Below are 18,104 nucleotides of genomic sequence, written 5' to 3'. Positions count from 1 at the left end.
CAAAGCCTTGATTAGTTATTCCTGGTAGTTTCGCATACTTGTAGAGGTTTTTCACGCAGGACCGGTTACCGAGATTGGCAGAGGGAAGCTTTGCGATTGTTGAAGTGTTGTTGCCGGGGAATTATTCCATTCACTAGGTGCCGCTGAATGGAGAGCAGTTCTGAAATGTGTTGCTCAAGCGCATACCTCGAGAGTCGAACCAGCGCCGCGTGATCTTGAGTCGGGCGCGTAACCACTGAGCTAACGGAGAAGAATAGACGGGAATTATTGTACTTCCGCAAATGCCGGTAACTAAATGAGAATTCTAAACTTGGTAGGAAAGTGATTTATCGGTGTCCCATGTCAGCATATTTCTGTGAGGTAAAAAACGAATAATTTTTATTTGCCTTTTCCAGAGTGTTTTTTGATTATTTTATTTTAATTGGAAACAATAATTATGCAACATAAATTATACGGTACTTTTCCTGGCTTCCTCTTAATCCATACTTTTGAAACATTTGCAATATGCAGATTGAATTAATCAGGCAAAAAAGTTTTTCAACCCCAGTGCTATTGCACGGCTAAGCTGCTTTTCCGGTTGTAACACGATGATTGTTTTTACGTTCACGGATGATTTGATTTGAAACAGCATAGCCATAATTTTCTGGACTTAAATTTCCATTATAGCTTAAATTTCTGGACGACGTTTGAGCTTCTTGGGCGGGAGGCGATCCATTCTTTTTTGTCACCCAGGTTACTTTACTACCTAGTAATGAGCCAGGATGCGCCGTAACTCGTAAGTAATAAATATTGCAGAAAGTGGAAATCCAAAGCAAAATAACATGGTAGGTCGCGAAAAGTTATAGGCCCATAGAAACAGATTTACGTTCTATTACGTCAATTATTTGGTTCACATTTATATTTGATTTGTGATATTTTGTGAAGTATTGTGTGTGATATAGGCTATTAATATTCCTATAAACAAGGTGAAGTGGTTATGCACTAGCTCAGTGGCCTCAAGATCACGCGGCGCTCGTTCGACTCTCGGGGTGTGCGCTTGAGTAACGTTGAGGACTGCTGTCCATTCAGCTGCATTTAGTGAATAGAATAATTCCCTGGCAACAAGTCAAGTCAATTCATTTTGTTTCAACAATCGGAAAACTTCACTCTGTCCAATCTCGGTAACCGGCCCTGTGTCAAAAGCCTCTACAGTCTACAAGTAGGCTACCGTATGCGAAACTACTAGGGATAACCTAAAGGCTTTGTCAGTCCGAGGATAAACATTCAAAACCAAACCAAGCTGAAAATAAAAATTGTTTTCCAAATAAAAACACTGCAAGTGCGCAAGAGCCAAAAAGTCTAACGGACTTAATTTTTAATTTTTACGATTAATTAATTGGTTGGTTTTGAATTTTTATGGTAATTTTTCTCCCACTTTAATCACGTTTGACACGTTTGTTTTAACCTACCACTGTTTTAAACTGAAATTAAATGATTAAAGTTTGTCTGAATAAAAAGTGCGTCAACTACAGATAGGCTACTATTCACTAATCAATAGGGCCCGCAAAAGTAAATAAAGTCAAAATTTTTTAAGGACCTCGTCTCTCCACGAGTCAAAGAATAAAGTTGTTTTTAGCACCTAGGGGGCTGTTTCTAAGAAGTTTATAGGTCAAAGTAAAGTCAAAATTGACAATAAAGTCAAAATTTTCAATAAAGTCAAAATTTGTCAAATTATGGCTTTTGACAAACTTTTTGTGTTTCTTGAGAGTAATTTTTGTCAAAATCCTCGTAGAAGCATTGTAAATCAGGAACTGCGACACAATTAAACCATTAATCAAGACGGACTATGTAGTGCCATGGTTAAAAACAGGTTACTGAAAACATGTGCCACAGGTTAAGTAAACGCCATCAAGCTGGATTGGAGCGACAACAAGCATCGCAATCAAGGCAAACTTTTATTGAACAAGTCCCTTTTATTTGGGTCTAAAATCGACAAAATATTATGTTTGGGTAACTGGTTTCAATTCAAGGAAGAACTTTGCCCTCTACAAACAAGCAATTTCGTTAGGTCAAAATAAAGTCAAAATTTGATGAAATAAAGTCAAAATTTGATAAAAATAAAGTCAAAAAATTTTTTTTTTGGTCAAAATAAAAATGGCCCTACTAATCACCTTATATGATATTGCGCTCTATTGTATCTTCGTTTTCAATTTTTTTTTCTACAAGTCGTGCAATCACACTGAACCGGTTTCCTTAATTTTTTATCTTGCGGGGTTTTCTATGACATCACAATTCATTTTTAACTCGCCTATGAAGACTCTCAAAGTAAAAAGTTCAGGAAACTTGTATTTTTTTTTTTTTTTCGATTTTATTTTTTATTGCTAGCGCAAACACGTAGTGAACGGCAATTTAATAAAAGGGAAACTGGAAAAATAACTACAACGTAGTTTACCCACGCTTGACATTTGTCCCATTAAGAACAGGGAAGCAGCTGACTCGATGACTGATATAGTCTTTCGCTGCTTCCAGTCGGTTGTGGTATCACCTATGGTCAGAGATGTACGTAGGTTATACGCCGCATACTTGCGGCGTAGACTTTTTGTTTACGCTAACGCTTGCGGCCACATTTTTTTGGATAGTTTGCGCTTGAGGCTACGCCGTAAAGATTTTGCGTTTTTTTAGCGCATAACGTCAACGCATACTTTTTAATGTATTTTTTTTCGCTACAACACGCCCAGGCGCGGATCTAGGAGTTTTTTTCGGGGGGGGGGGCCAAAATTTTGAAAATCAATTAAAAAGAAAGAAAAAGATAAAACAGATATGAACAATGATACTACGACATATACGATATGCTATAAAAGAGAGTCTAGTGGTTCTCAACCTTTTTATTTTGGCTGACCCCTTTGGCACTTTCGAAGCAGTCGCGGACCCTTAAAAAAATTTTATCTGAAATTTTGGTATATCGTTTCTCCTATAATGGAATCAAATGTTTCATAAGTTTCGAAGCGACACTTAGAAAAATTTACTGAACTCGCAACGCACTTATGACGACTGATGACATTGACGAAGTTATGTTATGAGCTTTATGTTGGCATAAAGCATCAAAAATCAGTACCGGTAATCTATAAGGCACCTGCAGCTAATAAGGCCCGCTAATTTTCAAACCTCAATATTTTTCTAAATACTGCATAATTTTGAACGAAACTTGGAATGAGGATACTTTGGATCTATCTAAACAACATATCTATGAAACAAGTTTCTAAGTAAAAGGGGTTGTAAAATATTAAAAAAATAAAAAAAAATCTCAAGCGGGCCTTATTAGATGCACGTGTTGTGAATAAGGCCCGGTTTGAATTAGCACTAAAAGTGATGGAAAACGTGTATTTTCACTATAACAACACCACAAAACAAATTCTAATCGACAACACAGGCACGTAACTAATAATTAAATACACAGAGACAACTATTTCCTCCCCCTCCCCATGCTCCATTTTTTAAAAGGCGACATGGTGTTTTTAGATATGGTAGGGATGACAAAGTATTTTGATTCTGAAATTATGATATTGCAATAACAAATTGGATTAATGGCGTAACAAGAATTGTTTAGGTCACTCAAGTCTTTAACCCTCACTTTCTTAACCAGGGGTGCACAGTAGGGTGGAGTGAAAAAACCTTTTTATAAAATTTTTATTAGCTTGGGGTTGGAAAACTTGCCAATTACTACTAAAACTAGTTGTGCAAAATTAGAATGTAATCTGACGAGAGCTTGATCTGCCACCAGCCACTGGAAAATTTACCATTGGGCCATTCCGTGTCAATTCACACAGTCAAGAAATTCAACCTCTTCAATTTTTCTTAAATTTTACACACCTTTTCATTATCTTATATGATGAACACCTGCAAAATTTGAGTGAAATTTATTGAGAAACACGAGAGTTATAAAGCATTTAGTTTGGGGGAGTCTGCCGAGGGGGCACAATTTTTTTTAATTTTTGGCCTTGTTTGAGGTCCTATTACTGCTTAAGTAAACTAGGTAAGAACCTAATTTTTTTACAGGTGATAGTACTGCTGACAAGTATTGAAAACACAACACCGTTCACATTGTCACTCTAAAAGGTCAGACGTCAAAGACATCTAAATGTGGCCGTTTCCAGCTCTCGGCTAAAATTTTCTAAAATGTTAAAACCGTGCCAAGACCCTATTTTTGATTGGTTTTGGCTGACATTTAGTAAAAATGTTGTTTACAGGATTCTCTATGAACTGAGAAAATTTCAGTACAAAATATTAAAGGGGTTGGGAGGTATTTATTGTGAAACATGGGTCAAAATTACAAAAAGCAAAAAAGAGGTCCTTTTAATATCCCTGCTACCCATAACCCCAGTAAAAATTTACCCTGAAATTTCATAAAGAATCCTGTAAACAACATTTCTACTAAATTTCAGCCAAAACCAATCAAAAATAGGGTCTTAGCAAGGTTTTAAAATTTTGGAAAATTTTAACCGAGAGCTGGAAACGGCCACATTTGGATGTCTATGACCTTTGACCTTTTAAAGTGGGAATGTGAACGGTGTTGTTTTTACAATATTTGGCAGAAGTATTATCACCTGTAAAAAAATTAGGTTCTTGCCTAATTTACTTAAGCAGTAATAGGACCTCAAACATGGCCAAAAATAAAACAAAATTGTGCCCCCTCGGCAGACCCCCCAAACTAAATGCTTTATAACTCTCGTGTTTCTCAATAAATTTCACTCAAATTTTGCAGGTGTTCATCATATAAGATAGTGAAAAGGTGTATAAAATTTAAGAAAAATTGAAGAGGTTGAATTTCTTGACTGTGTGAATTGACACGGAATGGCCCAATAGTAAATTTTCAAGTGGCTGGTGGCAGATCAAGCTCTCGTCAGATTACATTTTAATTTTGCACAATTAGTTTTAGTAGTAATTGGCAAGTTTTCCAACCCCGAGCTAATAAAAATTTTATAAAAAGTTTTTTTCACTCCACCCTAGTGCACAACGTTACCCCAGGGGCCCATGGGCCTCATTACCAAAATTAGCCTAGTCTGATCATCATTATCAGTCTTGCTTTAATTAGAAAAAAAGTTCAAATTTATTGGTTTTACTGCATCAGCATTCACATATCTTTCACATAAAATGCAAAAAAACGGAAGTCAAAGCGGTTTGTAAACTGCAGAACAGTCTAAAATATGTGAAAATTAATAAAACCACTCAATTTCAGTCCCCCCAAACTTCAACTTTCTGTAACTCAAAAAGTTCTCAACTTTAGGCCGTGAAACTTTACCAGTTAGTCTCAATTCACCATAGCAGCAATCAGAGCTTCCAATTTTGTTCAAAAGATTTGTAACAACGGAGATCCAGGGGGTGGGCCTTATTACTGGCTGGGCCTTAATAGCTGCAGGTGCCTTATGTTGATTACTGATTTTGTTTTTCAATAAATTTTTATCAAAAATCAATAGAATTTTGCGACCGTTGCAAACAATTTATCCCTCTTTTCATTTCTAATCAATATTAATTCGTTATAACCTAATCAAAAGTGTGAGTGGTGATATATTAATTCGTCATTGCAAAACTGTGAGTGGTGATAGACTGCTAACTAACGTTTGCATTTCTAAGTTAAGCATTGATCAATAGACTGCTGTCTCAAAGAATTAAGTTGAACAAAGCCTTATTAAAAAATTAATGCATTTTATATGGTATTTTTTAGTTAAGAAACCAAACCTTTGAACTTTCAAAGGACATCGCACAAGTTTGTTGGGAATTACAGTTTGAAAATCACTGCAATAGGGAAAGTGGTGTAACGTGGACCAGTGTGTAATTTGGACCAGTCCCCTAACTCAAAAAATAAAAATCGTTTTGTCAGTATTTTTGAACAGCTTGAAAGAAAAAATAATAATAGCCCGGATGTGAAAAACTCAGCTCATTAGGTTTAGAAACGTGGACGGGAGATTGGAATTTGTGGTTTTGGGTATGCTGATGTTATTTTGGGGAGTTGATTGCTAAGCGCTGAGACGTTATTGGCATGACGTTTAAGTCTGATATGATGTTGGTATTATCTTTAACCTATAGGCTAAGGAGACGTTGTGCTCAATTACAAGACTTGTAACCAAGTGTGAAAGTCATAGTTGGTAATTTTTAACAGTGCATGACAGTGTGTAATTTGGACCAGTCATCTCACCTATGCAGCATCGCGTCAGTTCAAAATTCCCAAAGCTGTAGTGTTAAAACATGTCCATAACAGGCTACCAATAAATATGCTACACAAGTGTCAAAAACCATTGGTCGACAACTTGATCTTCCCGAAAATATTGAAGATCAACTGGTCAAACATGTTTTGGAAATGGAGTGAAGATTTTATGGTTTAGGGGCCATAGATTTAAGAAAGCTTGCCTATGACATTGCGTCTGCCAATAATATCAATACCCTGCTTCAACAGTGAAAAGGGTCTGGCTAAAAAAGATTGGCTTAAGGGATTCTTGAACCGTCATCCAGAAATTTCATTTCGAAGACCTCAAGCAACTTCAGTTGAAATTACATACTCCAATGGTCCAAAATACACACCCCAATGGTCCAAAATACACACCATATGTGTAATTTGGACCATTTTTGAACATTTTTTATTGCTTAATTATTCTGTAATTTTTTATTGTATGTGATTTATATTTTCTACACCGGTTTGCAAGTACCTAGACTGTATCTGGGTGAAAAATAATATACATTGACCGGAAGTTGGCTGAGTTGTGCTTATTTTTCTTTAAGGGGTTCAAAATACACACCTTTCCCCCTACATAAATAAAGCACAACCAATTTTTAAATTTCGTAATTTATTAATCATGCTGCAAACTTGCAAACTTTCATGGACCCCCTGAAATCACTTCGTGGACCCCCGGTTGAGAAATGCTGAAATAGACATTAAAACAGCCATTTTCATCAATCATGAATGTTTAAAAATTAATTCTGCTGGAATAAAAATTGCTAAGCATGCAAAGTAAACTTGAAATCTGGTTTGAATCCACATATTTGTATGTTTGTAGGCATATAAGGTAATTGATTGAAATTATAATGAAGACTAAAAACTATAAAACAACTATTCAAGGTTTCAGATTGTTTCAACTGACGTCATTTGGTTCAGCGTTGGTTTCAGCTGAGTCAGCTCCAACAATTGTTGCTATTAAAATGTATTTGAAGATTGAAGTTGTATGAAAGAAAACGGAGTGCGATCGATGGATAATTTCAACCTTAATAATTAGGAGAGATGCAGGAGAGTTGAGGCACAGGGAGAGTTGAACCACCACCTCTAGCAGAAATTCTGTTTAACATAATTGCACTCTACTGTCACTAGTGGTATGAAAAAACGGTACCCGGTCAGTTGGTCGACAGACAATTGGTCGACAGGACGTTAGGTCGACAAAACGATTCATTTTAGGGTTAGGGTTAGGTTAGGGTTAAGGTTAGTTAACTAACCCTAACCCTAAAATGAATCGTTTTGTCGACCTAACGTCCTGTCGACCAATTGTCTTATCGACCAATTGTCCTGTCGACCAAATGTCTGTCGACCAATCGACCGTACCACCGAAAAAACAATGTTACAGCTTCTCTGTTATCAAGAAGGCTATACGATATAGCCACGGTAAGTTATCTTTGAAAATGCAAAAAAAACGTATCAAAAAGTAGATTTGACAAATTTCAGCATTTGCTTAAATAACTCTAGATCTATAAAAGATATTTAAATTACAAATATAGTGCAGGGTACTTTTGGAAAAGCTGATTGTATGCAACAATTACCATTCAACTTCTTAAAAGCGTTTTGAAGAAATCCACGCTAAATTCAAAATGGCTACGATTAGGAGAGTTGAACCACCACGTCAAGGAGAGTTGAACCACATGGCTCAACTCTCCCTTTTATTTAATGAAAATTTTTTTCTCAAATCTACAATTCTAACGTTTAAATTGTTGTTTTATGCTTAAAAACGATAGGCCTATAGGCCTAGGCTACTTGCTTGCAACAGTTAATTATTGAAGCAAAAATATCAAAGCAACTGGACTTTTGCTTCAACCTAGTTGTTAAAACAGTCTAGCCAACCATGCAAATGTTTCAGGCATTGTGGTGAGTTCTACAAAAGAGCCCAAGCTGTCTTTGTTGAATTATTTGTTATACTGTGATTGAATAGCTAACCTAATGGTTTATCTATTTCAAGGGTCATCAATAATTAACGTTACAAGAGATCCAATTCAAAAACTGGCAAAGAAGGCGAACGTGGCCTATGGAACCATGTTCACAGTTCTCAAGAAGGATTTGAAGATGAGCCCATTTAAATACATGAAGAAACAGTTGCTAAATGTCAATACTATTGAGAAACGTCTCTCCAGAGCCAGAATTCTGCTCTCACGCATTGAAGGAGGCACGCTGCTAAACCTTGTGTTCAGCGATGAGAAGAAATTTGATGTCTAGCATCATTTTAACAGTCAAAATCAGTGGCGCGGGAACTATTTTTCTCTAGGGTGGGGCTGAAGCTGCCGTAGTGTTGTCAGCTTCTGGAGGGCTTCGCCCCCAGACCCCCTCATGTTGGAGAACATTTAACACTAATGGTAAGTATTCGGTCCCCTCCTGTGTGAAAAATGACGCCGAAACACACACATGGTAATTCGTAACAAATGAAGAACGGCAACAACAAAGCAGCAGCTGTTCAGGAAATTAAAATAAAAGCGAACAAATTAGAAAGTGATATGAAAACGACAGTTTGTGGAAATGAGTCTTTTTGTGTCATTGAGCTTGTCAACCACATTATCAGGCGTTTTAAAGCAGAAAAAAACCTTTTTGATGATGCAGGTGAAACCCGGAGGCAAAGGAAGAGCTCCACGAACTCTCGCGTTTCTTTGAAAAGATCTAGTGTTTGAGGCTTTAGTTGCGATAATATCTCAGCAACCTTTTGAACGGAGTTTGCCGTTTTCCACTTATAACATTGCTGAGCAAGGTAAGTTGGCAGCAGTGGCCGAGTGGTTAGCGCGTTGGGCTCGCAGTCGAGAGCCTGCATGTTCGACTCCAGCCATCCCCACTTGTTGTTGTTTCTCTGGGCAATAAACTTTACGATGATTGCCTCTACCCAGTGATCGATTTCGAGTAATGAGTAGTACTAAATTTAAGTCATAAATAGAGTAGACAACCGGAAACAGACATTGCTGTCGGCTGCAGCATGGGTCAGGTGTACGTCGGAAGGCGTACACCGATGCATAGCGCTTAAGTGCGCTTTACCCCAATGCAGGATAAAGATATGAAAAACAAACAAGTTCTGTTTTTAGGCGATCTTTTCTGATGGCATCGGGTAAGCTGATCTCAGTATCAAATATTTTCTCACCGTTTGCACTGCTCAGAAGGGCTTTCTCTCTGTTGGCTGCTGTAAACACGGATCCGCCTGATCGAATCCTTGATCAAGCTCAGCTTAAACTAAATGTTTCCACGCTCCTTCTCCCGCAGACGACACAGCATCCGATTCTTCTGTGTTTCGAAATCTTGCTGGAGTTTTGCTCACTCGGGGATCCTTTGGCGATAGGTTATTGGAAGACGCAAAGACATTCGCTGCTTCCATAAGCTTGGAAACGGATTCATCTTTTCTGAGATTTTTGATCTGTTTGCGGAGAATGGTAATGGATTCATGTATTATTGTTCAGACGTACAGCGTGAAACAAATGTAAATATTGCAGAATGCAGAATGATGTCCAATAAACGATGGACCACCGTGTTAGTAGGAAGGGTGGCTAGTAGCCTACCGCTACTGCGAGGTATAGCTCCCTATGATTGACGACTCTTTATTGCGATTGATGAGCGCGACCACACGTAACAAGAACTCGATTAATCGTAGCAATAATTTCAAGTGAACAGTAATTAATTATTATTGTTCGAATAATTTTCTGAAATGTGAAATGTACCTTAATTAGTTTCTGAAATGTACCTTAAATTGTGAGAATTTTCTAGGGGGGGCTGAAGCAATTATCGAAAATTCCAGGGGGGGCTGAATTAGCTCTAGGAAGGGCTGCAGCCCCTTGAGCACCCCTACTTCCCGCGCCCTTGGTCAAAATGATCGTGTTTGGTCAAGAAATGGTTACATGGCACCCCGGGTAGTCACTCGGAGACAAGGGGCGGCAAAAGCAGTGATGGTGTGGGCCGCAGTCAACGAATCGGCAGGAAGGAGTCCATTGATTTTTGTGGACCAAGGAGTGAAATTGAACCAAGAAAACTACTGAATAATGATATTCTTGAGGGTTCATTGTTGCCTTGGGCAAAGAAACACTTTAAAAAAACTTAACTGGTCAATCCAACAAGATTCTGTCCCTTCACATAGAGCAATGAGAACGCAAAACTGGCTTTTAGCTATAATGTGCCGTTCTTCATTTCCAAGGAAGAATGGCCTCCTTCATCCCCAGACCTGAACCTCCTGGACTTTGGTATCTGGTCTTACCTGGAGAACAAGGTTTCGACTAAACACAACCAAAGTTTGGAAGCGCTGAAGGCTAATCTGAAAAAAGAATGGACCTAAATACCTCAAAGAGTTATTTGTGACTTTTGCAGTTCCTTTTCGAAGCGTCTCCGACTTGTTAGCGACGCAAATGGCGGACACATTGAGTAAAACTTGTTTTTCCTAAATACAGTACCGTAGTCTATAGGCTTATGTCTTGTGGCTGGAAATGATAGCAATCCATTCAGTTGCAAGTTTATCGAAGAAGGTACCAACAGTGTATCTATTAAATGCTGTTGCCCTTGCTAATCATGTCGCTTCAGGAGTAGGCAATGTATCGACAACTTTTGGCGATCTTTGAATCCCAACCAGAAGCTTTGTCCTGCTTTCTTGTCCTCTTTCCAGCTATCGGGAATAACAATGTTACTTCTCACAGCAAATTCGTAGGCAAGCATGCGACATTTGTCTTTTGATCAGCGATAATAGGTAGGCCTAGAGCCTAGAGGCCAAGTCTTTCACGTGATTGGCTAGCTCGGTTTCCATTTCCATTGTAAATATCATATTAGCTGTTTTACATTTCTGGTGTCCAAAATTGTCATGACGTTTTTCTTTGCGTTTCTTAATATATCGCTCTAAAGTGGACCTGTTGTTGACCCCAAATTCGTTTACAGCTGATCGAATCCAGGTGCCACGTTCACTTGCTTCAGCAGCACGCTGGTTCTTCAGAGCTACTACGAATTGAAATCCGGGTGTATTTTATGGCATACTGCATACAAGCTTGATATTTTCTTTTAAAAAAGTCTGCACTCATAAAATTCTGTGGTGCATAAATAGCCTATAGGCTACAGTACTTTAGGCTTACAGATAGCTTACTGTTTAACAGAAAAAGTCATTCTTAACTGCACTGATTGTTTGTCGAAAGCACAAATTATGGCTCACAAGCAGTGCCGGATTAAGGGGGGGGGGGGCGGACTGGGCTGAAGCCCAGGGCCCTACTTCTGGGGGCCCCCACCTCAAAGAAAAAAATCTACTAATTTTTTTAGTTGCACAGCTGGAGATTAGGCTACTACTTTAATTCGTATCTCAAACAAGCAAGGGCGGCTCACCCATATGTGCTGCGGTGCTGCAGGCTGCACCATCAGAATTTTGATGATCTCCCTTTTAGGGTGAAACAGGCTGTAAGGGTTTTAGAGACTAGTAACTATAATTATTTGATGAAAAGCAAATATATATTGGCGAGCATGAAAACAGTATAGGCCTACTGGTAGTCAGTGTGAACCTTGGGCTTGGTGACAAAGTGCCAGTTTCTTCACATCCGGTGTAAAGTCAGTGAGAACCATTCGAAGATCACCTCTTATGTCAAGTGGGTTTCGCTGTTTGGTATGTAGCAGAACAACACAGCTGAATCCCTTTCCACCAGGTATGAGGTAGGAAATGCTACCACGAAGATACGAGCTCTTTGACGAAATCGTTACGCTGGGCGGTAGATGGGTTAAACCAGAATGCCCCCTAATAATCAAAACGCTCCCCTTAATCCGAGGTAATCATACCGCCCCCCTGCAAAATCAAAGCGCCCCCCGGGGGGCGGTACCGCCCCCGTTGAGAACCACTGCGCTAGAGTATGCGCTGACGCGGCCAACTTTTTTTACAAGTTACGTTGACGCATACGGCGTATGGTTTTTCGAAAGTTTGCGTTCACGCTGACGGCGTCAAAAAATGTAACGCAATCATGCGTGACATAGTCTACGATTCCTCTCGCGAGAATCACGTGATTTTTAGCGCCAGAGCGCCAGAGCGGCCAAATTGCAAAAAAAAAAAAACGAAGTGTGTGGTTGTGAAGTTTTTTAGAGGTGAAGTCATTTTCTCAAAAAAAACGCATTTTCTCCTACAATGGGTGAAGAAAGAATTTCAGAAAAAGTAGGAAGGCTATCCCATTGTTTATTATTTCTTTGTTTTGAATATGGACAGATTTGTCTGACGCAAATAAATAATAATAATGGCATGCTGGATATGGTACGGTACCTGTATGTACATGATTTATACGGTACAAAGCAGAAGGAATACTATGTGTCGATCATCATTTAACTGTCTAATAGCCTGCATTGATTTAATTCATGCAGGAGTTTTCTACTGAAGCAGTAGCTCTTGAAGCTATCAAGGAGTTCGGATTAAAAATTGGAATAAAGTTTAAATGCAACAAATTTACTGAAGTTGGTAAGTGATCACCTTCCAGATTTCATGCGCTTCATTGGATTGACTCTGCTCTAAGAATTTGCCATATTATTTTCATTTAGATCTGATATAATTATTCACTTAGTCCATATACTACTTATTCGGATAGAATAGGCTATTCCAAGTTTTTGGTTGCATGTGAGTGTAGTCAAGTGGATGCAACCTAGTTCGTACCCTGAACAGTTCATTTCATACCCTGCAAAGATCAAGAGAAAAAATTAAAAAAGCTGAAGTCGCTGATCGCAGTTTCCGCAAACAAAAACTCTTAGGATCATTACCGGAAATTTTACATTGTTTGCGGAAACTCCGATCAACCCTAACCCAACCCTTTTAAAATACTGAAAATTTTAAAATGTTTGCGGAAAAACAGTTCTATTTTTTTCTCTCTATCTTTTCAGTTTGTTTGTTTGCGGAAACTTCAATCAGCAACTTCGGCTTTTTCTAATTTTTTTCTCTTGATTGTTTCCTAACCCTAACCCCTTTTAAAGTGTTTGCGGAAACTGCAATCAGCAACTTCGGCAAACTCTTAGGATCATTACCAGAAATTTTAAAATGTTTGCGGAAACTGTGAAAAAACGAAAACTGCGATCAGCGACTTCGGCTTTGTTCTATTTTTTTCTATCGATCTTTTCAGTTTGTTTGTTTATTTGCGGAAACTGCGATCAGCGACTTCGGCTATTTTTAATTTTTTCTTCTCGATCTTTTTCTCACCCTAACCCTTTCAAAATGTTTGCTGAAACTGTGATCAGCGACTTCGGCAAACTCTTAGGATCATTACCGGAAATTTTAAAATGTGTGCGGAAAAACGGAAACTTCGACCAGCGACTTCGGCTTTGTTCTATTTTTTCTATCGATCTTTTCAGTTTGTTTGTTTGCGGAAACTGCGATCAACGACTTCGGCTTTGTGCTATTTTTTCTCTCGATCTTTTCAGGGGAGAAATTTTAGAATGTTAGTGGAAACTGCGATCAGCAACTTCGGCTTTTTTTAATTTTTTCTCTCGATCTTTTCAGGGTATGAACTGAGGGTACGAACTGTTCAGGGTACGAACTAGGTTGCACCCTAGTCAAGTAATGTACCCGGTAGTTTTATATTAGCCTTCTTCTTTTATAGCTTTGGCAAAATGTCGAAACGTTCTGTGGGATTCTACAAACACTCCATATGTCATTGTCCAAACATCTTACTTTATCTCATCAAAAAAAGTAATGACTGTAAGTAACAAAATCTATTTTCGTTCAAGATGTTCGACCTCAATATGGCTCAGGGTTTGGTTTTGAATTTTTATCCTCGAACTGACAAAGCCTTTGATAATTTACTCCTGGTAGTTTAGTGAAGTTTTCTAATTGTACCGTTATCCTTAAAATGCGTTGCTCAAGCGCACACCCAGAGAGCCCTCGGGTGCAACCTAGTTCGTACTCTAAACGGTTCGTACCCTGAAAAGATTGAGAGAAAAAATTAAAAAAGCCGAAGTCGCTGATCGCAGTTTAATAGCACAAAGCCGAATTCGCTGATCGGAGTTTCCGCTAACAAACTCGAGGGTTAGGGTTAGCGAAAACTAGGGGTGTTCAATTTCGATTTTCGATTAAGGTGATATTCGAAATTCGTTTTTCGTATCGGACATATTCGAAATTATAGCCGCCTTTTCGGCTGAAAGTGGTTGAAAGTAACGCAAGTGGTGCGAAATCTGTCTCGTCGCATTTTGCAAGCGAAAAAAGACTTCGACGCATGCGCATCGTCTATCACGTGACTATCACACGCTCTCGCGGGTCCAACGGCCAGTCCTGCACTAGGGATGCCAGTTTGGCATTTTTAATACCAAATTTCACAAATTTCTCAAGAATGAAGATAGCTAGGTTGTGCAATAGCAGAAAGTGTAGGCTGAGCTTTGTCGCAGTTTTATCCGTTTTTACCGAATCCATAGGCGTCTAAGCCGTGGGAATAGGGCCGTAGCCAGACCGTAGAGCAAGGGGTAGCCATACCGCAGAGCAAAGGGGGGGGGCGAAAAAATTTATATGGGCAAAATTATTATTATTGTAGCTGTTGCCCGAGAATGTTGAGATTTTGCCAAGGAGGGGCAAAATTTTTTTCAGGCGGGCGAGGCCCCCCTGGTCATAGGCGCCGACTGCGGGGGGCGGCGCCCCCCACCCCCCGTGAATTTAGCTCGGGGTGGCTGCCCCCCTGCAAATTATTTTTAAAAAAATCCTAAAGCAAATGTTTCTAATTTCAAATTTGCGTTAGTTTGACCTTCATTGCGGATCGATCTCAATTAAAAGATCTACTTGTTGCAACAAGAGCGCTGATCCTAAGATAACAAAAGAAACGAAGTACGGTAGCTGATAAACGCCAGCATGGTGCCGTTGAAGCATAGTAACAACAATGATTGGAAAACGTTTTTCTTAATTTCTTCCGCTTTTTTTTTTCTTGGCAGTGTCCATAACAAGGTGCTGTTTGCTCAGTTTAGTATCTACGCGTATTAAGAGCTAAAGTTCAAAGTGACCAGCATATAATTCGAAGTAGCCTACAGGCCTCGAAATTCGTTTTTGATGACGGGGACAAACGTGTCCGGTCTGAGCAGCTATCTCGGCAGACAAATTAAGTCTCACGGCAGACAAACCAGTTTTTAGCGTCGATCGTCATGCTTAATCACTTTATCTTGATAATAATTCTTACCCATTTCAGAACTATAACTACGATTTTAGAAGGCTTTTTAAAAATTTAGTAAAGTCACTCTGAAAGGCTTTCATCATACCAACGACTTGCGCTTGAAGAGTCAAAGCGCCGTGTAGCTGGTCAATACGTCACATAAATGATTAACTTTCCCCGAACGAGGTCGTGTGGCTTATTGCGTCACAATGCTCTGGGCAGGAGTCGGAAAATTTCTACACTAACGCTACTATTTTCTGCTGTGCAAAGTTTCACATGTTTTTTTCTTTAAGTTTATTTTTGCGTGTCATGTGAGCGAAAGTGAATTTTCCTTGGGTCTTTTCTTTCTTACTGTAATACCAAAACTTAACCAATTTTGTTGCATCTTGCTGTAATAGCCTACTCGTATTATCTAATTTAGTAACCAACCTTGCCGTATCATTATTACTCGGAGATCAAAGCCGGACATTGTGACGTAAAACTTGAACTAAATTGCGCGTGATTAGTGTAGATTGTAGAAATACCTGTACTCTTATCGATTCTTAGCGAAGAATTCACCTTTGTTACGCTGATTCAATGTCATCGATCGTTGAAGCAATGTAAAAATGGAAAGTTTTCCTCCTTGAATGGAAGCTAAGGGATACAGTATTTACATTTTCTAGATGCGCGCTAGAATGCGCTGGAAATTATATTATCGCAACAATTGTTTATGCTATGCAATGACGATTTGTATTGCTAGTTCCTGTGTTATTTCTCGGCGGACAAATATGACCGATCCAGATGGTACTTCTCGCGGACATCACATGCTGTGACGGCGGACATGTCCGATGTCTGCTGTGAATTTCGATGCCTGAGACTACATTATAAAGCTTGGCGATATACAATGGCTTATTGACGCAAAAAACATCAATGCTGACAAACAAACATCAGCATTTTGAATGTAAGCAATCAGTCGGCTAGAAAGTTTGCCCCCCTGGCGATTTTCAAAACCCGGCGCCTATGCCCCTGGCTACGGGCCTGCGTGGGGGTCAAGCCTCCACGCATATTTCTGTGTGGGGGCAACTTTTTATGCTGTATTGATACATAAAACAATAGATGAACTAGCAATCGGCAGCAGGAAAACACTTTTTGAATGCAAACTGCAACAGCTTTGCGATAAATAATCATCACTAGAACGAGTTGCGATGCTACAATCCAACACCAGACAACAAAATCTGTCATTATTACATGGATTTAATGTCGGCAGACGTTGAATCAATGTAAAAATGACAGATTTTGCTGCCTGTGACATAGCAAAAATCAACCATTTTGAGTCGATTCATCAGATGTTGAATGCACCCAAAAACCTTGAAGTGTTTGGGATCCCAGCAACCTCGGCTCCAGCGGAGCGATCATTTTCAAAAGCTGGCCTGACCGTCACGAAGCTGAGATCCCGACTGACGGGTGACCATGTCGATCAGCTTGTGTTCATAAACACCAACATGGGCCTGGAGCTGTAGACGTTATTTTGTGTTTTTTTTTCGCAAAGTTTCATGGCTTTTGTTCGCGTTTTCTAGCCAATTTTCATGTCGTTTCTTACAATAAAATCACATTTTGCAGTTTGGTGAATAGTTGTGATATTCGAAATCGGAAATCGAAAATAAATTGAATTTCGAATATTCAAATAATCGAAATTGAACACCCCTAGCGAAAACTGTGGAAAAATGAAACTGCGATCAGCGAGGGTTAGAGCATAGATTACTCTATGGTTAGGGTAAAGGTTAGCGGAAACTGCGGAAAAATGTTTGCCGAAACTGCAATCAGCGAGGGTTAGGGTTAGAGAGCATAGTTTACTCGATTGTTAGAGTTAGGGCCGAGTTAGGGTAAGGGGAAACTGCGGAAAAATGTTTGCGGAAACTGCGATCAGCGAGGGTTAGAGCATAGATTACTCTATTGTTAGAGAGTTAGGGTTAGCGGAAACTACGGAAAAATGTTTGCGGAAACTGCAATCAGCGAAGGTTAGGGTTAGAGCATAGATTAGTCTATGGTTAGGGTTAGCGGAAACTGCAATCAGCAACTTCGGCTTTGTGCTATCTTTCGATCTTTTCAGTGGGAAAATTTTAAGATGTTTGCGGAAACTGCGATCAGCGACTTCTGCTTTTTTTAATTTTTTCTCTCAATCTTTTCAAGGTACGAACTGTTCAGGGTACGAACTAGGTTGCATCCAGAGCCCTCATGCATGTTGTAATGTGGGTCTGCTACTATTCGGTGAGTCCGATTCGGTGAGTTTCTATCCTCTAACCCTTAACCCAAACCCCTAACCCTAAAACGGCAATGATAATTAGGCTACGGTACCCGATAATTTAAAAAAAAAATGAAAAAATCTCCCATTACGGGATCGGACTCACCGAAACGGGCCATTCCGTTGTAATGTATATGTAAGCTTTGTATCTTCCTGCAAAACACAAAATTGCGTTTGCATAATGAACGTATCAAGAGGGCAAATAAAACTTTGTAAAGGTTCATTTCCAACCATTGAATTGTGAAAGCTTGGTACTGTACAGCAATTTTAAATTTATCTGGAAAGTGATTTGTCTCTTGTGGTGCGACATGTGGTTAGCTTGAAACATACAAGACTGTTAACATATAGGCTATTGCCTATTTGTTAACAAATATTAACCTATTCTACTTTACTTACTTTGTAGGAACTAGGTGGTGAAAGGGTAAAAATTAAGCTGTTAAAAGTTGTAAAGCTTCCTGATTTTCAAGTAAGTATGCTTATTTGTATTTATTACGTGAAAAGA

The sequence above is a fragment of the Aplidium turbinatum genome, chromosome 2 (assembly GCF_918807975.1).
Source record: "Aplidium turbinatum chromosome 2, kaAplTurb1.1, whole genome shotgun sequence".
Lineage (NCBI taxonomy): Eukaryota > Metazoa > Chordata > Ascidiacea > Aplousobranchia > Polyclinidae > Aplidium > Aplidium turbinatum.
The sequence above is the reverse complement of the archived record's forward strand: the minus strand, read 5'-3'. Positions refer to the sequence as shown.